General features: G+C 35.2%; 2 protein-coding genes across 6 annotated transcripts in view; one reads left to right on the top strand and one right to left on the bottom strand.

The window, feature by feature from the left end:
* The window catches only part of Cmss1 (cms1 ribosomal small subunit homolog), a 319308-nt gene that overhangs the window by 42254 nt on the left and 251223 nt on the right, over positions 1–25831 (top strand). The window lies entirely within an intron of this gene.
* The window catches only part of Filip1l (filamin A interacting protein 1 like), a 262508-nt gene that overhangs the window by 38813 nt on the left and 197864 nt on the right, over positions 1–25831 (bottom strand). Inside the window, exon 1 of one of the 5 annotated variants that reach the window (XM_076868983.2) lies at positions 3875–3963. The exons of the other annotated variants lie outside the window; for them this stretch is intronic. The gene's annotated coding sequence lies outside the window, so the exon portion shown is untranslated. Of the gene's footprint in view, positions 1–3874; positions 3964–25831 lie in introns of those variants that run through there. 5 annotated transcript variants of the gene reach the window in all.

The raw sequence follows: 25831 nt of genomic DNA, 5'->3' as shown, positions 1-25831 counted from the left end.
AAGAGAGAAACAACTGATGGGCCCTAGTCCAAGAATGCAGGGGGCCCTGGCTTTGCCTTTGACAAGCTCTGGGTCTCTGGAGCAAGTCACACTGTGGGCATCAAATTCTTCTATAAAGTGAGGCATCTGGATCAGATAACCTTCACTGCCTTCTCTAGCTGTAAAGTTCTGTAGCTATTCCATGCCAGAAGTGGGTGTGGGTTGGTGTGTACATAAATACTCTTGAGCCTGAGGTAGCCCATTGTCCAATTAGTAGAACTTAACCAAGGCATTTTTCAAATTCATATCTGTGGAATTGAACATTTGTTATTCTGATGTAATTAATATTTATTCTTTTGCTGATTAACAACTGTCATTTGGGCTAGAATTAATAATCATAAGTACAAAGAGTTGGGTATGTGTATGTATCCCTGTCTCCTTTGTATACCTCTTCCCCACAAATACATAATTTTTCAAGCTTATTGTTAAAAAATAATTATTATATATCCTTAATAGTTAATTTTATTTGGGAACAGTAGAGTGTAAGAATGTGAGGAAGGTCAGATTAGAGAAGGAACACTGCCAATATGTTATTCACAGTTCTTGAGGTCAGAATTAAAACTGGTGCTGTCCTATCAGTCTGCTAAAGCATCTGAGAGAAGCAGCATGGAAAGACACATTTTTCTCATATCTGAAAAAGAAGCAAGGGACTTTCCTTGGTGAGACTTCCCATCTTTTTGAAGCTTTCACAGGGCACTGTTAGTGTAGATGAAGGTGAGGGAGAAAAAAAATCTCAGGTTGATGTTTTTAAGAAAAAGTAACATGCAGAATGCTTTTCTAGGTGATGATCTACTAGGAATTAGTGCATCTCACAAAATTATTCAAGACATCACTGCCTCACATTATTTCACATGACCAGCTAGAGGAAGCTCTAAAAGTCTTTGCACACATTAAGCCTAAGTGATTGGGTTGTGGCTTAGAAATACTGTGGTGATAGCTGAAGCAGCCACAGAAATACTTCTTTGAACATTTGTGATGCTGGCTGAATATGCAGAGTCTCTTTAAGTCCTTATTTAAATACACTATATAGAAAATAAACAATCAGTTCAAATTAAGACTAATTTAGTTGCCAAATACAAATTAAGTAAACCCTAAAAATCATTTTAAGTTAATGATATACCCAAGAGGATATGGTAGGATGTGTTCAATTTTTCAAAGATAATGACTGGCTATGTGAACAACAGATGGAACATTTCAGTTCCTGAGGGAGGTTGAGACCAATATTGCTTTACATCTGCTAATTATTATTCCACAATATCCAGACTTTTATGAATAGTCCTCTTCCTTCTCCCTTTCCTTTTCCTTTCAGTAGAGGGTCTTTTTTTCCCTTTATTCACCTTATAAAATGTTCACTTTTCCCTGAAACACAAGATATGAACAGAACATGACCTAAGAATTGTTATTGGAATTTTTTTCTCCCCAAAGTTTATTTATTACCAGAAGAACTTTTCTGGAGGGAAAAGGGCAGAGGACCCTAAAATGAAATCCACAGCTTTTTTTTTGAGAAGGCAAATGAATGGAAATTGCAAGACTCCTGGAAAAATAAAGACAGTCAAGTTTTGATGCATGTTTTCACTTTGGCTGTTACTATAGATTCCATCACAGCTTTAGGAAAATATCATGGCAATACCAGTGATTAATAGACATCTGTTATAAAGGCACAAATTGATAAGTATAGCATTATTATGTTCTTTACTTGGAAGTGTAAAAATACATGTTCATTCTGTCAAAACACTTTTTTCCTTCATATAGGGTGTCCTAAGGACTAAGAAATGTTTACCCACAAGAACCCATTGTGAGATAATGTATCCATGATAAATCTTGTTTAACTTTCATTTTTTAAAAGTGGTTTTAACATGTAATTATTCCTTGAACCATGTTTTACTGTTTAATGGAAAAATGTGGAATATTAAAGTATATCATATAAAAATTTTAAAAGTTGATGCTTGTCTGCTTTAACATAATAAAAGGCAAAACTCTGGGAAACATAGCTATTAGAGCTTTGATAAAAGCTATGATTTTCAACAGTTGAGCTATAGTTGATGGTACAGATGGTACTTTGGATATAGCTGAAACAATAATTGATGGTTTCTGTTTCCCTCCTCCTCTATTAGATTCAACAGTACAGAATACCTTTTTCCCAAAACAGGAATTTTTCAGTTTCCAATTACTTTCTATATCAAATAAACAACTCTTCCATTGCATATTCGGTACTTCACAGTGACCTGGGTGTTGGCTCCTTTCTTTTCATTATGGTAGGCTTCCCTGGGTTTGAAATAATAGTTTTGAGGAACACTTACTTCTCAGTACTAACCTGCAGTTTGTATAGCCTATCTTCAGGCCAAATAACATATAATTTTTCTTTTAGAATACAAAAACCAAGTCTTGCTTTGCTCTAAACAAAATTAGCAAAAGCAAAGCAAAACAAAAAACCCCTGAAGAAACAAAAATGGTAGGCATCAATGGCATACATTAAAAAAAAAAAAAAAAAAAGCCCAACAGGAATTACTGATAATTCCCAAATTTTGAGCATTTTTAAAAAAATGTTGTTTCAAATGATGAATCTCACATTTTTCTCATTTTTGACAAATATAAATAAAATGTAAATTCACAACACACCCATACACCTCAGATAATTAAAGTACTTTTTTTGTTAAATTTTTACTAAACATCCAGTTATCTTATATGGTCTTTTCAGTGCCAACAATATTAAGCATTATACAGTTTTCAGAGTAAGCCAATATAATAACAGCCTATGGATTATGAATTTGCATTGTGTATGCTTACAAAACATAAAAACTAATTAAAAAGGGAAATAATTCTGCACACCATTCTTAAAGTTTTGTTTTACAATGTATGTTCAGACTAGATAGACTTTGAGCTAGAAGTCAGTTTTTCATTTCCTATTCCACTGTTCTAAACTTGACATAACATATTCTTTTATTTTTAATTCCTGTGCTGATTTTTAGTTTGAAAAGTAAATATGTCGATTTTCAGTGACTGCCAAGTGAACACTTGATCACACAGGATCCATTTATAATTTCCTGTTCAGAGTCTTCATGTGACTATTAATGGTTCAGTATGCCAGTGATTAAAATTATTCTCATAGACTTCACCTGTAAATTAGTATATTTTACATATTATCTAAAATATTACTTTAGAGTTGATAGCTTTAATTCCAGCTTGCCATTTACCAGTGTTTGGAGTCGAAGCTGAAAGAACTCACAACTGTTGGTACTTATTTCTTGCACAGATTTGACATGTGCTTTTTAAGAAAGAACAGTATAAGATTTTTGAAAATTAAAAAGATTTTGAGTTTTTATTGGCTTTATCCTAATTCCAAGATGTATTACCAACAGTATTTTTCTAGTGTTTTATAGTAAAATTCACAAAGAAAAATAAGAAAACCAGCACTAACAAATTCACTACCATGTGGCAGTGTTTTGCACTCTGCTCTTGTTAAGACGTGAGCGAGTTAAAGTTCTGAGGAGCGATAAGATAGGGAGGTAGAGTTATTACCCCACCCTTTCCCCAAAGATTTCTCCATACAAAAGATTTAATGTGCAGTCCACTTGGAAAGTGTATGTAATAGTCAAACCTCACTTCTCCACATTAAATTTTAAACCCCAAACAAGTTTTCTTCGCTGGAGAAAACTTTTTACTTAGGTCTCCTTTGAGTCGAAAGGTTTTGAAGCTAGACTTCATTGGATGCGCTTTGCGAAACCTGTCTGGAGTTCGTGATGCTGAGACAAGGTTAAAAGCCACCTACAGACACGCGCCCTAGCTCCCTGACAGCAGTGCCCCACACAGGAGGGGAGCGGCTCTCCGGGCTTACCTGAGCTGCCTGAGCCGGGCCGAGCCGGGGCCGCTGTCGCGCCGCGCTGCGAGCGGGCTGTGCGCGCTCCGGGAGTCGCCCGAACAATGCGAGCGGGACGGCGAGCGCGCCCGGCCTATGGGCGTTACGTCACTGCGCAGCCTTATAAGGCGCTCCGCATGTGCGGCGCGGGCGGCGGGGGCGCGGGTGACAGCCTGACCGTCGGTTGCTGCGGCTCGGCGATGAGCCCCCGCTCCAAGGACGTCTAGGCGGTGTGAATGGACAGTGGGTCCTCCGCGCCCGGTGGCGGAACTGGGCTGTGGGTCGGGACGCCCGCGCCCTCCCTCCAGGCTATCCCAGTGATTGGGGTCAAGGGCGATCAAAGGCTCCTAACTTTTTTCCCTTTGGATCCCTAACTTCTTTAATGAGTTTGCATTTTTAAATGCATGTTTTGTTATTTTTATGTAAACCTTTATAAATTCATCTTTGTTATATTTGTTTTTTGGTTGCTGGGGGAAGACTGAGTGACAGAGAGAGAGAGAGAGAGAGAGAAAGTGGGGTTTTGGCCATATCGGGTGATTTAAACTTCAAACCCTCTTTTTCCTCTTTGTAAAGAGTTGGGGTCCTCAGAGGATAGTATTTTATTTCCTGATGATGTAACTACCAAACAATTCTTCAAGTGATGATGGGAAGGCCAGATGAAATCTGAGTTTTTCGATGTTTTCACTGAAAGAACCTTCTCGTTCCTCATTTCTGCATGCCTGTGTTTTAACGAAAGCAGTTAAAATGAATAAGATTATTTGGCAGGGAAAATATTTTAAAAGAAATTTAAGTGTTTCGTGCTGTACTTATTTGCAAGAAAAAGTATAAAAATAGAATCTTAAACCAGTTTTAACTTATTCTCCTATACGAGCAAACAAAATAAGACAAAATATAAAAGAAGAAAAAAGAAACTGGCCAAATATGACTGAATTAAGCCTAGTATCCTCTAGGATGGGGCATATTTACTTGTGTAATCCTGTTCTTGTAAATGAGAATAAGCCTCCTAATTATCTTGAGTATCAACGAGAGATGTAATCTCTAAATTCCTAGCCCAAATATATGAATCTGCTAAATAAATTAGGAATGTGACAGCCTTATTTGCAAATCTCAGATGAGTTAAGTAGTTTTAGTAGCTTGAGTCTATTTAAAAACTGTTTTAAATTACATTAAAATAGGGTTGCTTCCTATTATGATGTACACATGTCTTTAGAATTATTGTTCCCATATGTTTTGTCAAATAGGAATAATGAAAATAATCTGCTTGTTTCTTCTTAGTGTGGGGTGGAGAAAGGATGGTTGAAGAGTCATATAGTTAGTGGAAATGATGCAGGGCACAAAAATAAGATTGTGTCCTCTGCTCAAGTAGGCACTCAGTTTTGCCAATACTTCTGGGTCATTCTACTATAGGGAAGCCTAAACTAAACTTGTTGTTGCTTTTAATATCTACTGTTTAAAAAGAAGTGAATGTCCATATCCTTCAGCTAAATTTAAAATTTGTAGTTTTGTATTAACATTTTAGATGATGATTTGGTTTATTACTTTGCCCTATTTTCATGAATTGCATTGTAATTGTTTTTGTCTTCTGTGGTTGCCTTGTACTTATTAAACATGCTTTTTGATTGTGCTAAGTTTTTATTACAATTTAATTTAAAAGATGGTCATGAAAGCTGCATGAAGCACAAACACCTGAATCTCAGCCCCAAAATGATAGCATAAAGTACTTTAATACTCCAAAGTTAATTTTTTTTGTACTTGCGCTTTGCATTCATTTTCATTCTTTTGATTTCCTAGTTTCCCTGTGAAATATATTGATATTATTTTCTACTTTTCTTTAAACGCTTTTCTGAAAATAAAGACTTTTAGTGGTACAATACTTCTCTAAAGTTCTTACTCTTTGTCTGCCTTGAAAGGTGCTCTGTTGCTCCCTGGAGTTTCTCATGAGCTATGAGTCAGCTCTCCAACTAAGGTCATGGTATGTGACCACTTTCTTCAGTAACCAATAATAACCCTCTCTTATTGAGCTTTTAGATCAAGCTAGTGACCATGCTTACGCTCTATATGCATTCCATCACTGAATGTTCACAACACATTTTGAGATGATGTTGTCCTTGTTTTTCAGATGAAGAAACACATTTGGCAGGGTGAAATGGCTTGATCAAGTTTTCATAGATAGAAAGATGTAAGTCAGTGTTTTATACAGTCTGAGACTTATCTTCTCGTAATGATTTATTCAGAATCTCTCAGAGATTCTGTTGGTAGTAAAGAAATATTCTGATTTAATGGAGAAACTTAAATCTTTGTTTTTCAGACTTAATATGTTGAAGGACGAAAGCTAAGACACACCCTCTTTGCAGGCCACATAAGCAGAGCCACTAATCGTAAAGGGTGTCATTCATATCGAAGACGTCATTTATTTATGTATTTACTAAGACATTTTTTGGAGGTAGCAGCAAAGTGTATTCTTCCAATAAAATTAGAGTATCATGATAATTTTCTTACATGAGTCAACAGTTTTGAGAAAGCAGAACATTTGTCTGACATAAGAGCTATTTGAGTTTATGTCTTGCAGTCTCCAGCCAGCAGTATGCATTATACTCTTTTTTGACCACATGAGTTGATGAGTAGACATTTCATTTCTTTCCCTTTGCCTAACTGAAATTCATTTGAGATGTATTTCTTTTTTCTTTTAGCATCTGATACATATGTATTATGTAGTAGAGTTATGGCCACCATACCTTAAAATTGGCTGAGAAAATTTTACTTCCTAGCCTAGTTCTGTTCAATTATTGTATGACTCATTTCATTTTATTATCAGGAATTTCTTATGTATAAGTATATCTAAAAATTAAGATCATTTCTACAATTAGTAATCTAAATTTGTGGCCTAAAAAAATCAGCAATAGCTTTAAGGTGTTATTCAGAAATGGTACAAAGGAATTTGTCTTACAGAGCTAGTTTCTAATATGGGAAAAGAAGTTTGTAGGTGATAAGACTGGAAGCCAGGAAATGTCATCTGGCCTTAACTATAGGAAATTACTTTTTTATACAGTCAAATATATAGCTGAATATCAGTAGTTCCCATTGGTTTAAGCTAATGGAGGAAGTTAGCACAGAACTGATGTCATTAGTAAAGTCAGTCACTACTAAACCATCATTTATAACTGTGTTAAAATACAATTAATGTGCTACTAAGTATGTCAAGCCAGTTCCTCTTTGTGAAGTGAATGCTCTTCTTTTATTTCTTCTCTCCTTGTCTCTGTTTCTTCTTTGTTATCCAGAAAGTGCCAGAGAATTTACTGAATCCTCAGCTTTCACACTGGTTCTTTCATAGGTGAAGGGGTGGTGTGTTCTGTTCCCTAGGAGCTCTATTTCAGGCTATGAGATGCTGCTAATGACTTTCAGGGTGACACATTTGTTCTTTTGCTTCAGTGAGATAATACATGTGGAAACTATATAATAACCCTCCCCCCTTAATCTTGTTTTCAGAAAACAGTAAATGGAAACAATTCATAAGTTTTAAATAACTTTTTCACAGTACATTTTATAATAGTTTTATTTTATTATTACTTATTAATCTCTTGCTATGCCTAATTTATAAATGAAAATTTATTTTTTTCTCTTTTTATTGATTTTATTATTTTTTTAAATACACGACAACAGTGGAATGCATTACAATCCTTATTACACATATAGAGCACAACTTTTCGTATCTCTGAATATATAAAGTATGTTCACATCAATTTATGCCATTATATAAATGAGAATTTATTATAGTCACGTAGGTATAGCAAAAGCATACTTTACATAAGATTTAGTACTATGCTCAGTTTCAGGCATCTGTAGAACATCTTGGGACATTACCTTCTGCGGATAAAGGAGGACTACTATAACACCCAAAGAAAAACAGCAAATGTTATATGTACCTGAGTCTGTATGCTAATCTGAACCAAGTGGGGATGAACCCCAGGATGGCCTGGGGAGAGGCAGAGCTCCATAAGCCATTGCTTTAGGTGACAGTTGGATTGGCTGGAATATGAGCCTCTGGTGCTAACCTCCTAACAGCTTACTGGCAGCTTCTTTCAAAGCAGCTTTACTGCTGAACACCAGTTAACTGCTGGTGTTCAGTGCTGGTGCTTCCAGGTCTGAAGCTACATAGCTTCGGAAGAAGGCTGAAGAGACTTAGCACCACATATTGGCAACTATAGACTATGATGCAAATGGGGATGGATATCTTAAAGTAAAAGCACTTGCACTGCATTCCTGGATCATTTCTCTTTCTAATTTTTTCCTTTCCAACTTCCTTCTGTTTCCCAGGTGCCATCTGCTTGGTTCTGACAATACAGATAACAACATAAAATAATATCCTCCGGCAAGGCAGTGCTTGAAGTTTCCAGAAGCCCTACACCTATTTCTGCTCAATACTTCAGCTGACTTTGATTGTAGGACAGCAACTAGAGCTAACTGGGTCTGATTACAATAGGAAGAGTGTCAGTAATAAAACTAGAAAATGAGAAACTATTAATATTGAAGTGAATGATATTATTTGGTTTTAAAATTAATTTAAATAGTTTGTTTTTGTTTTTACTCTAAAAGTAATAGTTATTCTCATGGTTTGCAAATGCAGAAAAGTAAGCAAAAAATTTTACACATACTATTACTGCATGAATACTGCCAACTATTAAGAGTTCAACATACTACGTTTTCTAAGCATTTGAAAACAATTGTTTTCATTCTGTGGGGTGTGTGTGTGTGTGTGTGTGTGTGTGAGAGAGAGAGAGAGAGAGAGAGAGAGAGAGAATATGTGTATTATGTATCTTTGTACCTTTATTATATGTATTTTAATCATGTCAGCTGCTTTTCTGTATTTGCCAGGTCATTTAAATGCACATATGTACATATTCTCCCTGGAAATAGAGGTCACAAAGCCAGCCAAAGCCTGATAGCACCCTAATATTGCCATGGTTTTGTTCTTCACCTAGTGAAGCAAGGAAATCTGTATTTAAGAAGGAATCTTATGTCAATCCAGGAGATCTGGTCTTGGTTGACATGGATTCTGGGGTTGGCTATGGGACTTTAGTGAACAAGCATTCCAGTAGGTGAGCAGGATGACTTGGAGAGAACGAAGAGCCAATAATATGACGCCACCATTATATGGGAAGCAGGAAAAGCCTATTATTTAGGTCCAGTCCATTTGCTTATTTATTCCTGAAAACATTTTGTGTTTCCTTGGTAACTAATAATAGTTTTGAGAAATTGTTGAACTCACAAGTATTACTGTAGGAGTAAAAAACCCTCGAATCACAGAAATTAAAGGCGGAAAAGACCTATTATTAGGTCATCTCCTTGTCCCTTGCCAGTACAGATTGTTCTTAATGCTTTATCTGGTCCTGTTTATTTAAAGGGACCTCATCAAATTGTTTGCACCCCATATCTTAAGTAATGCATTTTTAAAGAAACTACTTTGACAGATTTTTCCATGTAGATGTGGAATTTGATGTCAGGGTAAAAATATTTGTGGAGAAAGACCTACGGATTAAACAGTTCAATAGGATTTTCTGGATGGAATAATTTCTTTTAGTTTTTGAAGTAGTTTAGGATGTCTGTGGAATAGTTGAATAATTAAGGGTAAAATAGGTAAGTTGAATTCATATGTTTTATTTGGAATGAAATACACAGGAATGCATGAAAATAAATTTATTATCAAATAAATGCACCTGGAGGGGTCTAGAAGATCTGAGAAGATACAGAATTTAGAAAGTAAAGAAAAAAGAAAGTAGCTAGGCACTTTGGCATAGGCCTAAAATTCCAGCTACTCAGGCTGAGGCAGAAGGACCTCAAGTTTGAGACCAGCCTGGGTAATTTGGCAAGACCCTGTCTCAAATTTTTTTTTTTTTTAATGGGCTGGCAGTGTAGCTCAGTGGCAGAGTGCTTGCACAGCACACACAAGCCCTTAGTTCTATCTCCAGTGTTGCAAAAAAAAAAAAAAAAAAACAAGAAAGAAAGAAAGAAAAGAGGAGACATTTTCTAATCTCTTTTTTTGTCCCTAGTTCCTTTTTGTCCATTATTTACATAGTCAATTGCTTGATATGAAGGTGGTTTTAAACTATAAAACACTCTGACAGTTTTTTCCAGAACAAAACTGGCTCATAGGAGCAGTCACTAGTCTGCAACATAAAAAATAGAATTGGAAGAGATGCTTTCCTATATTATGACTAAAAATGTCTTCACTGGAAAAAATAACCAACAGATTAAGAAATAAGAATTATGCTTAGGGTTTTATATGAAGGATGATCTCTTCCTAAAATCACTTTTTTGTTAATGTAAAGGCTTTAGAAAACATCTATTAATTTGTACTCCCCATTCCCTCTTTTAAAATAGATGGGATAAATGGAGCTTATAGAGGTTAAGTGACTTGTCCCAAGGTCATATAGTAAATTGATAACTAAAGCACTGTTTTATGAGTCTGCATGTTTCTTTTGGGAAACATGAAACATGGGATAATTAAAAAATGTGATTAGAATTGTCAAAAGGAATATATCTGAAGTGCTAACTATAGAGTACTTTACCTAGGTCATGCTTACTGAAGAACTAGTTTATAATATAATGAGCTAGTTATCAACTTAAGGATTAGAGATACAATTTTAATTATAAAATCAATACCCATAAATCAAATGCATTTCTATACATAAAGGATGAATCTACTGAAAGAGAAATTAGGAAAACCACCTCATTCAAAATAGCCTCAAAAAATATAAAATACTTGGGAATCAATCTAACAAAAGAGGTAGAATAATTCCACAATGCAAACCACAGAACACTAAAAAAGGAAACTGAAGAAGACCTTAGAAGATGGAAAGATCTCTCATGCTCTTGGATAGGCAGAATTTATATTGTCAAAATGGCCATACTACCAAAACTCTTATACAGATTTAATGCAATTCCTATTAAAATCTCAACGACATTTTTTCATAGAACTAGAAAAAGCAATCATGAAATTCACTTGGAAAAATGAAAGACTCAGTATAACCAAAGCAATCCTTAGCAGAAAAAAAAAAAAAAAAAAAGGGAAGCATGGTATCGGCACCAAAATAGACATGTAGACCAATGGTACAGAATAGAAGGCTTAGACCAACCCACAGGTATACAGATATATTCAAAAGGAATATATCTGAAGTGCTAACTAATAGAGTAATTTACCTAGGTCATGCTTACTGAAGAACTAGACAAAAGCACAAAAAAACATACATTGGAGAAAGGATAGCTTCTTCAACAAATGGTGCTGGGAAAACGAAAAATCCATATGTAACAAAATGAAATTAAACCTCTCTCTTGTCATACATAAAACTCAACTCAAGATGGATCAAGGACCTAGGAATTAGACCAGAGACCCTGCACCTAATAGAAGAAAAAGTAGGCCCAATTCTTCATCAGGTCGGATTAGGCCCCAACTTCCTTAACAAGACTCCTAAAGCACAAGAAGTAAAATCAAGAATCAACAAATGGGATGAATTCAAACTAAAAAGCCTCTTCTCGGCAAAGGAAACAGTCATTGAGGCGAAGAGAGAGCCTGCAGTATGGGAGGCTTTTACCACATGCATGTCAGAGCACTAATCTCCAGGATATTTAAAGAACTCAAAAGACTTAATACCCCCAAAACAAGCAACCCAATCAATAAATGGGCTAAGGAGCTGAACAGACACTTCTTAGAAGAAGATATAAAAGCAATCAACAAATACATGAAATAGTGTTCAACATTTTTAGTAATTAGAGAAATGCAAATGAAAGCTAAGATTTCATCTCACCCCAGTCAGAATGGCAGTTATCAAGAATACAATTGGTACAACTACTTTGGAAAGCAGTGTGGAGATTCCTCATAAAACTTGAAATGAAACCACCATTTGACTCAGCTATCCTACTCCTCAGTCTATACCCAAAGGACTTAAAATCAGCATACTATAGTGACATAGCAACATGAATGTTTATAGCAGCTGAATTACAGTAGCTAAACTGTGGAACCAACCTAGATGCTCATCAATAGATGAATGGATAAAGAAGCTGTGATTATATATATATATATAATATATATATATTATATATATATATAATATATATATATAAAATCTCAATCTCACAGTGGAATACTACTCAGAATTGAAAGAGAATAAAATTATGGCATTTGCAAGTAAATGGATGGAGTTTTAGAATATTATGCTAAGCAAGTAAGCCAATTCCAAAAAAAATAAAGGCCAAATGTTTTCTGTGATTAGTTGATGCTGGCAAGGGCATGGGAAGAATGGAGGAACTTTGGATTGGGGAAAGGGGAAGGTGGGGAAGGATTATGGAGGTAGGAAAGATGGTGGAATGGGATGGGCATCATTACCCTAGGTACACATGGTATGTCTCTACACCAAGTACAACCAGAGAATTGAAATGTTGTGCTTCATTTGTGTACAATGAATTGAAATGCATTCTGCTGTCATGTATAACTAAGAGAACAAATAATAATAGTAATAGTAATAAAAAGACGTGCAATTTTAATTGTACTTTTTAAAATTTGTTCTTTTTAGATGTATATGATATAGAGTGTATTTTGATATATTATACATACATAGAGTATAAGTTATTAGGATCCCATTCTTGTGGTTGAACATGATGTGGAGTTTCACTGGTCATGTATTTATAGATGTACATAGGAAAGTTATGTCCAGTTTATTCTACTGTCTTTCCTATTCTCATCCCTCCTGTCTTCCCTTCATTCCCCTTTATCTAATACAGTGAATCTGTATTTCTACGCCCCTTTATTGTGTGTTAACATCCACATATCAGAAAGAACATTCAGGCTTTGGTTCTTTGGAATTGGCTTATTTCACTTCGCATGTTAGTTTCCAGTTTCACCCATTTACCTGTGACTTCTATAATATTATTATTCTTTATGACTGAGCAGTATTCCTTTTTTATATATAGCACATTTTTCTTATCCATTCATCTGTTAAAGGGAACCTAGGTTAATTCCATAGTTCAGCTATTATGAATTGAGTTGCTATAATGATGTAGCTGCATCACTGAAATATGCTGATTTTAAGCCCTTTGGATATAAACCAAAGGAGTGGATTAATGGGTCAAATGGTAGTTCTGTTCCAAGTTTTCTAAGGAATCCTCATAATGCTTTCCAGAGTGGTTGTATCAGTTTGTATTCCCACCTGCAATGTATGTGTGTACCTTTTCCTCACATCCTTGCCAACATTTATTGTTACTTGTATTATTGATAATTGGCATTCTGTAACTGTACTTCTTTTAAGTTAAAGATCTATAGATCATTATTTATCAACTCAAGCCACTAAAATTGGTCACATGCTGGCAGTTCTAGGCTTTAAATATTAATTGAGGGATCTAGGCTTTAAATATTAATTTCAGTATTGTAATTTAACCCCATTATCTTTCACTCTTGCCATTGGTTATTGTGTATATGAGAAATGCTATTATAATTTATGTCACTCGCTATCCAACCTGCAACAATAAAAACAGGACTGGAAGAAAGACCAACTTTTGTGTCTGCCCTTAAGTCTGAATTCTCTCTCAAATGAGAACTTCATGGTTTTATCCCACTAACTTTAGCCAATGCTACCCAACTCCAGAGATTTTTTTTTTTTTTTTTTACTTCCCCAACTTGTCCATTCCATTCCAAACTGAAGGCTGCTCTCTTCTAACTGATGGCTCCTGGTTTCTGCATGCAAACGTATTGAACAAATACATTGCTTTGATATGATGGCCTTTTAAGTCTTTGAAAACAGTTTGTTCTTCAGCTCTTTCTATTTGATCTAATTTGAATCATTTCACACCCTGCATCCATAAGTTTGGTGTTCCAGAATGAATAAATTATTATAGCAGTATCAGAGTTATCTCCCCCGCTTTATGTTATGTGTGAGTGCATGTTTGTTTATATAAACATAGTTTCTTATGTTTAGACAACGACATCACTCTGTTGAGTCATGGAGCTTAGTGATCACCAGCCTTCTTAAAACAACATGGTGTACTTCTTCAGTGATAATTTAGGATCATTTGTATTGCATTTTTGATATGATAATAACAAAAGAAATAACAATAATAGATGGTATATTCAATGTTTATTGGATGCCAGGTACTACATGCTTCACATGTGATACCAGCTTTGATTCACATAATGACCCTGTGAGTAGTTAACTAAAGAACAGGGAGGTTAAGTGACTTGTCCAACCAAGATCACAGAACTAGTAAATTCTGGGAAATCACTTATGGACTTCTGGGATAAAAGTATTAATTTGGAATCACAAAACATTTTGTCTCTTATTTGCCACTTTGTTCGTTGGGCATGTGCTGTGAGGTAGTAGAATGAGAATGGATCTTGAAGATCATCTTACAGTTCATGGAACTGAGTCCCAGATGGTAAGACCTCAGTCCAGAATGCAGTGCTTCTATTCCCCAGAATTTTAGTGTTTCCGTTGCACACAATTTTCTCTATCTGCCTTCCCCACTTCTCCTTTTCTATGTATCTCGCTCTTTATTTATGGCACTAACAGTGCTAATCAACAATAACAGAAATGCAGTGGAACAGATCACTTAAAATTCTCCCATACCATGTTTTAAATTGATTACAGTTATTGCTAACTCTGAACCTATAAGTTGTTTATCTTTTTATATTAAAACATAAATTTCAGAATCTCATCAAATGCATTATAAAATTGCATGATAGAAATTTCACAGCTCAAATATGCCACTTCTAGAAAGAAGGTCCAGGCAATAGGAAAGGAATTGTTGACGTTTTATTAGAGACTACTGTGCACCAGTCACTCTGCCCAGCCCTCCTATCCCAGAAAACTATGTATTTTGCTATACATAGTTTTTTGTATAGTCTTTTTTGCTAGTCTTCTGTATGAAGACTAGCAAAACACATGGAAAAGAGTGGTATTCTACAAAACTGATGTATGAGAACATGAATGAAAAGAAATGCTTTGAATCCAGAAAGAGAAAGAACAATCATGAACAGACTACTCACACCTATTGGCTGTTAGCTTCTGGTTCATTTTTGTGCCATTAATTTCACAGCCATTGAAGCAAATAAATATGTGTATAGGATGTCATGAGATGCATTTACAGTAATCAATTTTGGCTCTCATTCATTTGAATCCTCAAAATACTGATAAGTCCTGGGTCCAAAACTATTTTTTTCTTCCATTTAATTGTTTCTTTATTACACCTGACTGTAAATATTTGCTAAGGAAATTTCACCTGTGGAAAGGTTTTTAACCATGCAAGTGGGAGAAATTGTGTCTTTTTTTTTAAATAAACTTTTCTTCTTTTTTTTTTAAAGAGAGAGAGAATTTTAATATTTATTTTTTAGTTATCGGCGGACACAAACATCTTTGTTTGTATGTGGTGCTGAGGATCGAACCCGGGCCGCACGCATGCCAGGCGAGCGCGCTACCGCTTGAGCCACATCCCCAGCCCGAAATTGTGTCTTGATACTGCTCTGACAGCCTGTGGGCATAAGGAATAAAAACTGCAGGGGCAGTTCCTTTCAGCCGTCAGCTCTGGGTTCACAGTGACTTCTTGGTAAAACATTGTTTAAAATAGTGCTGATTTCTTTTTAAACATAATCAATGTTAATAAAAACGGTTCCAACTGAGTTTTGAAACGTGCAGAAACAACTTTCAGTTACCATGAATTGGCTACTGCTCTATGATGTTTTTCCAAAAGAGCCTGTCCTACCTCACTTATTCACACTGAAGTTTGGAGGACCATTTGCTGGGGACCTAATATTGATTCTCAGTGACTTCCACTTTAGGCTGTGAGACTGATCTCCACATGTGATGTACAGAAGATTGACAGAAGAACAGAATAGGTATCTTTACCTTTTTCTTCTCTTTTCAGAACACCCACATACACCTACTATGTCTGTACATATGGGACTTTCATATACACTCCCCAACAACTATGACAGAAAATGAAGAACAATGGAATCTTGGATCAAGAGTGAAGAATCTACTTTCCAAAGGCTATGTACTCTTTTCTTTTCATCTAGTAATAGTGACTTTCAACAACTAATTGCACTTTCTGTATGAGATCTTCCTGAAAAAAACCCCATCCTTGTTTATAATGTTTATTCACTGGAACAGGATTTAGTGGATTAAAAAGGCATTACACATTTCTTCTAAATTGAGGGAGGTGGAATATTCAAACAAAATACTGTGTGTTTGCATGTACATGTATGTACGCACATGGAAACAATGATTTATGGTATGCTGGAGTTGGGCCTAGTCTGCTTCAATTGTGTCCTTTAAAGAGGTATTCAATAACTGTTGGTTGAGCACCTTCTGTGTGTTTGACACTATGCTAAGTTTGGGGCAGCAGGGGAAAGAAATGTGAAGCATGTCCCTTCCCAGATTTTGATAGGTAGAAAGAAGAAACAAATATACAAAAGCCACTAATCATAATAAGTTGAAATGCTGAGTTTAGTGAAGTGAATTTTTGTGAAAGTGTCAGACCTAGCATTATCTGATAGGTGCTAATAATAGAAGTTAAAGTTCATCTGGACCTTGAGAAGTGAGTAAATAATTCCAGGAAGGAGAATGACTGAGTAAAAGGAGTCATGTTGACTAGAATCACTGAGTGGAACAGAACTGGACTGCTGCAGGCTGTGAGACATGTGGTGGGCCCTTGTAACCCTGGCTGAGGGGTTTGTAACCAAGGTGAGGCCAGACTATGAATGGGTCTTAAAATTCAAGCAATGGATTTTTTGAGTTATAATGTCATATTGTAGACAGTAGGCAGCTTTTGAGCCATTGAGAAATATGTTGAAAGCAATTTTCAATTAATCATGGCCTTGTTAGAAAGTTTCTTTTCAATTGCATATTGAAGTGCAGTATAATTTATACAAAGTAGAACTCAGAGGAATCCACCCCTGCTATGTATTAATGTTTCTTGTGGGTACTATCTTTGGAGAAATAGGGGTGTAAAGCAGCATCTATTGAAAAATTGAAATGTCCACTCTGAAAATCAAAGCTAAACAGGTATAGGACATTGTAATTAAATAGGAAAGTTTCTTTTAAGGGTGATTAAATATTGCAGTGGCTGCTAAAGGTTAGTTCTCTAGAGTCATTTACTTAGCAAGTAGTTATGACTTACCAAAGGTTCTTCCCAGAGAAAAAGATAGTAACTGGATTAAAATTTTATAGGGCTGCAAGCAAACAAAACACTGAATATGAATGAACTGGTTTGTTCTTTTTTTTTTGTTTGTTTTAAGATGGGGTCTCACTATGTTGCCCAGGATGGCCCTGAATTTGCAGTCCTCCTGCCTCAGCCTCCCAAGTAGCTGGAATTGGAGGCATGTGCCACCACAATCAGCTGTTTGTTTTGATGACAATCTTTGCACAGGCTGCTATATAATCCATTACTGAAAATAAAGGGAGCCTCTTTATGTTTTAGGTATACCCTCTTTACAACCTACATACCACTAATTTTATTTACTGGCTGTGTAAGGTAAAGGAGAATCTCCTTAGAATATTCTTTGTTGAGATGCAGAGACGATCTTCACTTTTGCATCTTTTAGGGAAAGAAATTCTATGATTGTATTCATTGAGTCAATGTTGGTATGTTATAGATTTCATTGCAAAAACAAAAAAGAAATGTAGCTCAGTTGAGAAAGTTTTTTTTTTCTTCCATGGTATAGGGCTTTGATCTCTTTGTTGCATTACTTATTTAGAATCATACTTTAAACACATAGTATCTTTTTGTAAATGATGACATTATAGTCAGAGGATATGTTATCTACTTGGAAAATAGTCACATTTGGTTTATAGTCCCACTGTGTGGTTACTTTTTGTACAGATGTACTATTTGCTTGAAGACAAAATATAATCCAGGGCTGGGGTTATAGCTCAGTGGTAGAGTGCTTGGGTCACACATGTGAGGCCCTGGATTCGATCCTCAGCACCACATAAAAATAAATAAGATGGAGGTATTGTGTCCAACTATAACTAAAAAATAAATATATATAAACAACCCAATTAGATATATATTTTATATAAATATTTATATAGAGATACATATATATATGTCTATATATAGATATATATATAATCTACTGGGTTGTTAAAATTGTAATATAAAACCTCACTGGTTTTGTCTGTTTAAATTATTAATGATTAAGGGAAGTTTTGTTAGAATCTTCCCCTTAAATGGTAGATAAGTCTTTCTCTTTCTGTTAGTCCTTGCTTTACATCTTTTAAGACCATAGTTTTAGATGCATGTAAATCCACACTATTTCTAGGAAATGGAATCTCCTAATCATATAATTTCTGATTTGCAGATGCTTTTTATCTTAAAGTTCATTTTAGCTGATATATGTATATAACCTTTCTTTTGATTATTAGTTCTCTGGTATATCATTTTTCTGACCTTTTACTTTCATCTTTATACTCTTATGTACTAGAAAGTTTTCGCATGAATAGCGCTTAGTTGGAATTAATATTGCTGTTTAATTTGGTTTTTATTTATTTATTTTTTAACAGAATCACGTCATCTCTATTTATGGTAATTGTTGATATATTTGTATTTGCCATTTTTTCAATTTACACCACCTTTTGGTTATTGTTCTCTCATTTCTTGGCTTCGTTTGAATTTTATCTTTACTAATTTTCTCCCTGTAAACTTCGGAAATTACACATTGTATTCCATTCTGTTAGAGACTAATTACCTTATAATTCTTCCTCACATTAAATTCTTCCTCACATTTTAAATTGTCAAAGTGTAAAACTCAATCATCTTGCATAAAATTTAAGACTTTAGAACACTTAACTTTGAGCATACCCTCCCAATTTATGTATTATTGTTGTCACGTGTTGTAGTTCTATCTTTTTTCATTCCACGGGATATTGTCATCTATTATTGTAGTTTTAGTCATTGTTGATTTTGATATACCACCACCCTTACATTTGCTTTGTTTATCATTTCTTCTTAATTACAGATTTGCTTCTGGGTTCTTTCCTTTGCTCTAAATGCAGACTTTTGAAGTTTCTTTTATGTAATTCTGTTCTTCACACATTCATTTTTTTTTTTAATTATTTGAACATGTCTTTATTTCTTAGGAAGATTCTTAGTGGGTATAGATTTCTTGTTTTCTGTCAGCACATAAAGGATATATTCCAACTGATTCCTGGCTTTCTATGTTATGTTGGAAGTTAGTTATTAATCTAATTGTCATTCTTTTTGTCTCTGTCTTTGATATTCTACAGTTTCATCATGACATACTATGTACAGATTTCTTTTATTCTTCCTCGTTTTTCTTAGGAGTCTTGAGTCTTTGGAGTGGTCTTTCTTTAGCTCTAAGAAATTCTCAGTCAATATTAAATTTTCAACATGACTTCTGAACAACTTTTACTCTTCTTAATCTTTTAAAACACATTAGATACATGTTAGACTTTTTTACTCTGCCTTCACATCCCTTAATCTTTTTGGCCATTCCATCTGCTTTGTCATGTAGATATTATTTTAAATATGAGCTCAGTAATTTGCAAAACTTTACAGTTTTTAGTCTTTTACTCTTTAACTGTTTATGTTTTGGTCTTCTGTGGTTTCACACATTCCTAGGAAAATCTGTCTGCTTCTGAGATAGCTATGATCTTATTAAGTCATATTAAATATACCTATCTTCCTGACTTTTCAATTGTTACTTTTTAGTTCTGGCAAACATACATAATTCAGAATCTGGTATAAAGATAGATGAACTAAGAGAGCTTAAGAAGTTTGCCCCGTGCCTTAAGTGAACCATTGTGAGCCATAGGATGTCATTGAAGTCTCATTCCAGGTGCTTCAGATGGAAACCTGTTTGTAAGTGGAAGGCATCTCAAATAAGGGAGCTCTTTGCAGAGTATCAAGTCTCTAATTTTGCTTACAGTAGCATGTAATATAAGAGATTTCCAATCATTGAAGATAGTTCTGTATCCCAGGATATGGAAACTTAATCTTTTTGACTCCTCTGAGAACTGTCATGAAAATAGTGCACGATTCTTCAGGTGGGTTCGTAATATAAATAACCAAAGGAAAGTGACACATTGGCCAGTGTGCTTCAAGTTACAGTCAGGAGAAAACTTGGACTGCTACCAGCTCAAGTCAGTGGTGAAATGTATCACCTCACAGTAGTAATCATCATCACCATCCAAATTTGGTGCAGGCTTCAGACATAGTATATTGTCTGTGATCTTCTGGTTCTGAACTTTTTTTCTTGATAGCTTCATTGTCATATAGGTAGCAGGATGACCTGTGAGATAGGTAGCAGGATGACCTGTTCCAGGTATCTCATCCAAACATGCAAAACCGGGAGGTGAAAAATGGACAGTCTCTTTTGGTATCTCCTTAGGAGCCAGGAATACTCCCCCCATAAGCTCGGTTCCCCGTTCCTTATTTTCATACACCTAACCCAAAGACTTGCTCTGATGTCTTATTGTCTCAAACTGCCAAAGGGAAAGAGAGTAATATGAATGATTTATTATAGTCAATCAGAGTTTATTGCTGATCTGGCCACTGGGTAATACCCATGTGAATCTTGTGAGCTCAGTGAATTATTCTAAATTTGATGTTTTAAAAATTCTGGTGCTAATCTCAGTGGCTCCGGAAGCTGAGACAGGAGCAAGTTCAAAGCCAGCTTCAGCAAAAAGTGAGGTGCTAAACAACTCAGTGAGACCCTGTCTCTAAATAAAATACAAAAAATAGGGCTGGGGATATGGCTGAGTGGTCAAGTGCCCCCAAGTTCAATCCCTAATATTTTCCCCTGACCTCCGCTAAAAAAAGAAAAAAAAAAATTCTGGGTGCATTATTGGCCTTAATTTTCTTTGCAAAGTATACAAAGACCCCTGTCGATGCAGATCTTCACAAAGAGAACTAAATTAGAGGTGGTTAAGATCTTCTAAACACTTTGTGTTTGTTCTCTCAGAATGTTCCTGGGTGGAAACCTAGGGTTTGTTTGAAAACATGCTTCTGCTTTTAGGTAGTTAAATCACCATTGATAAAATTGGCATATAGGCATTTTTTTTTATCAATAAGCTAAAAATATTGTTGCCCATTTTATAGAATTCCACGTCTTATGGATCTAAGACTAGATTAAAGACACTTTAAGGTATGAAATTCTATCATAGTAGACATCTGAAGGTTATGGTTTTTAGTGGTGGAAGCAGATACCTTATTTTAGTGTACATTACCACAATTCACTGCTTTGATAAAATGACCTCTAGTTGCTTTAATCTCTACAACTGTTTATGCTGTATAGATAACTGCTTTTTAATATAAAAGTAGAATTCTATGTTGAGATTGATTTTTGTTCACCACCCTCCCTTTATGAAATTATAAGATTTTAAAATTTAATTATAAATTTTGCCCCCCCTATCAAGTCATTTTGAGGTTAAAAAATTTGGCTCCCTTTTTGCTGAATCCACAAATGTTAATATTAACGGCTTTATAGTTTTCTTCTATGGAGGATAAGTGACCAGTCAGCACTCATTTATTAAGCACCTATTATGTGAAGTAACACAAATTTTAGAGAAAGAAATCAGTTAATATTGAACCAGACTTCAGTAAACTTGGTTCTTTTCCTCTCTATTTTACAGTCAGTTGTGTTTTTTTGTTTTTTGGGGTGTGTGTGTGTGTGTGTGTGTGTGTGTGTGTGTTTGTGTGTGGTGGAAAGTAAGACAAATCTCTGCTTTAAAGAATTTACAACCATGAGTTGTATGGGAAGGTATTAATATAGAAGAGGAGATAGACTGGTTAAGAACAAGGAGATTATACAAGATACATGAAGTGCCCTTTTTTGTGCAAAGGAAAAAGTTCTGCATCTAAAATGGCATGTCAGAGGGTGGCACTTAGAAGTTCAGGTGAAGTCTCACCCCAGTTGTTCATCCATCAAGGACTTAGGCCATTGTCACATCTTTCCAGAGAATAATTCATTGACCTGTTAGTTTATATCTGCTGCTTTCTTTTATTTATAATTATTATTACCTTTTTAAAAAAATCTTTGTTACTATTATTCTATGTTGCTTACAGTTTCTTTAAGAAACATAGAATAATACTGAATTTACTCTGGGTTTATTTTCTTTTTTGTTATTTTATTTTTTTCCAGTTCTGGGGATTGAAAAAGTGTCTCATATAAGTCAAGCAAAGTCTACACTAAGCTGTATCCCTAGCCCATACTCTGAGTTTAGATATTAAGGCAATTTGCTTCCTTAGAGCAAAGTAAATACTTTAATTTTCAAATTATAGAACGTTCCCTATCTTGAAAAGACTGGTTTCAAAGACTCCTCTGTAAGATATTTCCCCATAGAGACAATGTTATTAGTATGATTCCCATACTAGCAGAAGGAGATTTACTAAACTCATATTAAAACTAAAAACCTATAGTTAGATATCTGAAAGAGTATGATGATTTTGTAGCATGGTAATAACATAGCTCACAAGGTTTATACATAGTGTGGTTATTGCAACATGAAGTAGAGAACAATATGCTTGCAATTGTATTGAGTTTAAGTTATATTTTGGGTCAGCTAGCTTTTTGTGGACTAGCTGAGAGCATATGTGCTATATAAAATATGATATTTATTAGCAAATGTGTTCCAGGTTCCCATTTTAGATTACAGGTGAATACCTCCCTGTCATTTCCATGGCAGCCCCAGGCCAACTAGCCTGAAGAAAATTAAGTAGTTCTGGAAATAATCTTGCTTTCCAGGTGTCATCCCTTTGAGCAGATTGTAGATTGGCTTTTTATATAAATGAGACATTCACAAGTCAGGTGTTCATAACACTGAGAATGCTTGTATATATTTTATGTGGCCGGTATGGCTAAACATAGCTATATTTTACTGTTAGCTGTCCTGGGTTAAAGCATGACGGCATGTTCTTTGGGGCAACTTGCAGTTGCCTGTGTGCAATGATGGAAAAGCTAAGAACATCCTCCTTTAAAGAATGAATCATAATCCAACTTGCTTTGCAGTTGGTTTCATAGGTTTAGTGGGCTGTCACTCAACAGGACTTTTAAAAAATTTTTCCCATATCCCATGACATACAAATGGTAATATTTGTGGATTCTTCAAGGTACTGTTTTTCTTTCTGCTTATGGACAATACTTATTTTTTTGGCTAATCTCTTTTTCCAGAAATGGTCAAATTCCTGGTAGTATCTGCCAGATATAGTTTAAGGAACATTTAGTTCAATAATTAATTATAAAACTATTAACCCATGGCAATGTTTTGTGACCCATAGATTGGTTTCAATAAGCCAGAAGAAGATAATCAATACACAATACAGACTGAAATAAACATTCATTTTTGTTACTGTACATACAATTTTATCCACAATTTATCTCCTTATATCCCCTTAAGCTTTGGTGGAAAACCCCTTCCTCTTAACTAATCTTTGTTCTGTTTTCTCCTCTTGATTTAGGGCAATCCCCTAGCAGTCTGAACCCAGGAACAGGTGTCTCATTAAAAAACTGTTGTTAAGTATTGGGTGAACTCTAGCAGAGATTGTGAGAAAGGAAAACTATGTTGACGTTGGTGAGGATTAGACAAAGGAACTCTTCACCTATGTCTGATCAAGCTCTGAGCTGTAAAGATGGTCTTTTTGAGGAGGAGGCATGCAGCTCTTTGGAGGAGGGAAGCATTTTCTTGTGCAGGGAATTGCTACAGTTCCATATTCTAAAGCATGAGTCACGGATGTTTTTATGATTACACATCTCTCCTAGCATATGAGGAATAAACTTTAGAGGAAAGGAAGTTAAAAGAAAACAGAAGTGTGAATAACTGCTAATGGTGGGCTCTCTGGCTCCATTCGGTCTGCCATTTCATCATACATAAAGAGGGTAGGTCAGAGATTCCTTTCCTGGCAAATAAGTGGCAACATATGTTTGAAACAGTGAATGGAAACTATAGGGGGAAGATGACAGGCATATGGCAATAGGAAGGCAAGGGAAAATTTGTTGCCCTAATGTAGCCACTTAATCGGTATGCTCCTCCATAGATGGGCTGTTTTACTTTTAAAAGTCTGCATTCCCCCTTAGTACAGTGTTTTCTGTGTACAAATGTGTTTTCTAGTTTTGGTTTTTGGTGGGGTTTTTTGTTGTTTGTTTGTTTTGTATTTTGGGGTTTTTTTTTATCTTGTTGATCTTTAGGAATGGCAGTCACTTTAAGCCCTTTAGGTACCATACACAGTACTTGAGATAAAGGTTCATTGACTAGGGTCTGGACTATCATCAAGAAATAGGATCATTTATTAAAGTAGTGAAAACAAAAAGTGAGGAAGCACTTGAAAGCCATGGCTTTGATGAGCTGAGAACAGATTACTATCTTCAGGAGCACTCTTTATTGAAATAATTATAAAATGACAGTGTTGACAATTCATTTGTTGCCATAACAACTAAACCTTTGCTACAAGGTACATAAGGACAAGGGTATTCATTAATTAATGTTCACTTTCTAACAAATTGACACCACAATATTTTACTGTGAAAAAGATAATTTTTTGAACAAAAAAATTCAGTATATACAAAAGGGAGCTGTCCTTTTTCCAGCCAGGTGTGGTGGTACACACCTGTAATCACAGTGACTTGGGAGGCTGAGGCAAGAGGATCACAAGTTCAAAGCCAACCTCAGGCAATTTAGCAAGAGCCTGGCTTAAAATAAGAAACCCTAAAAGGGCTGGGGATGTGACTCGGTGGTTAGGTACCCTGGAACTAAAAAATAAATAAATAAATAAATTATGATTTGCTTCTGAAAACAAATTTATTTTTGCTTTGAACAGAAATTATTTTGATAAAGAATATTAACAACCTTTATGTTTCTCAGATTTAATAAGACTTTATTTTACTTTTAATAAGACTTAACTGGTTATAAAGGCTTTTGTCAGTTTGTAGGGAAAAATCAGTTGGTGTTATTACCGATTAGAATCTTCACAATGAATAAGTTTATGAATAAAGAACTTATTCATGCTACTATTTTGTCTATTTCTTATGTACATATGTATTATTTAAGTGCACATCAATGCTATAGAGCCCAAATACTCTGTACCTGCTCTCTTCCATACCCTGTTGGCATAAATGGTGTGATTTTTTTTTTTTTTTTAATGTCCTAACAAGAACAGTGAAGAGAAGGAGAGGTTTATTTTGCGTTTACAGTTTCAGAGGTTTGATCTATGATCATCTCGGGGCCTGAAGTGAGGCAGAATATCTTGATGCAAGGACATGGCAGAAAAAAGTTGCTCAGCTCATGACAGCTGGGAAGCAGAGAGAGAGTAAGGAGCCAGGTACAAGATACAATCCCTAAGGGCATACCCCCAGTGACCTACTTCCTCCAGCCAAACCCCACTGCCTACTTTACCAGCTAGTAGTCCAGCTAGTATTAATCTATCAAATGGATTAATCCATTGATGTGGTTACAGGCCTCATCATAATGTAAAAGCCCCACCTCTGAACCTTCCTGCATTAAAAGCCATGTTTTCATTTGTTTCTTTTGGGGATATGTTTCTAGATTCAAACCATAACAAGTACTTTATTTGTACTCACAAATTTCTTTTTTTTATTGGTTGCTCAAAATATTACAATGATCTTGACATATCATATATCATACATTTGATTCAAATGGGGTATGAATTCTTATTTTTACCACGTGTACAGATTGCAGGATCACATTGCTAGTATGGCAATATGTATAAACGTGGATGTATAACCAATGTGATCCTGCAATCTGTACTCACAAATTTCTGTTTACATTTACCTATGTGAGACATGGCAGAGAAAAGGCAGAGCTGAATTATATAGCCAGTCCACTGCCTGTATTTATGTGGCATAGGAGCCAAGAATAGTTTTCACAAGTTTAGATAGGTGGAAAAAAATCAAAAGAAGATTATTTTATGTTATGTGAG

This window comes from Callospermophilus lateralis, chromosome 10, assembly GCF_048772815.1.
Source record: "Callospermophilus lateralis isolate mCalLat2 chromosome 10, mCalLat2.hap1, whole genome shotgun sequence".
Lineage (NCBI taxonomy): Eukaryota > Metazoa > Chordata > Mammalia > Rodentia > Sciuridae > Callospermophilus > Callospermophilus lateralis.
The sequence above is the reverse complement of the archived record's forward strand: the minus strand, read 5'-3'. Positions and strand labels throughout refer to the sequence as shown.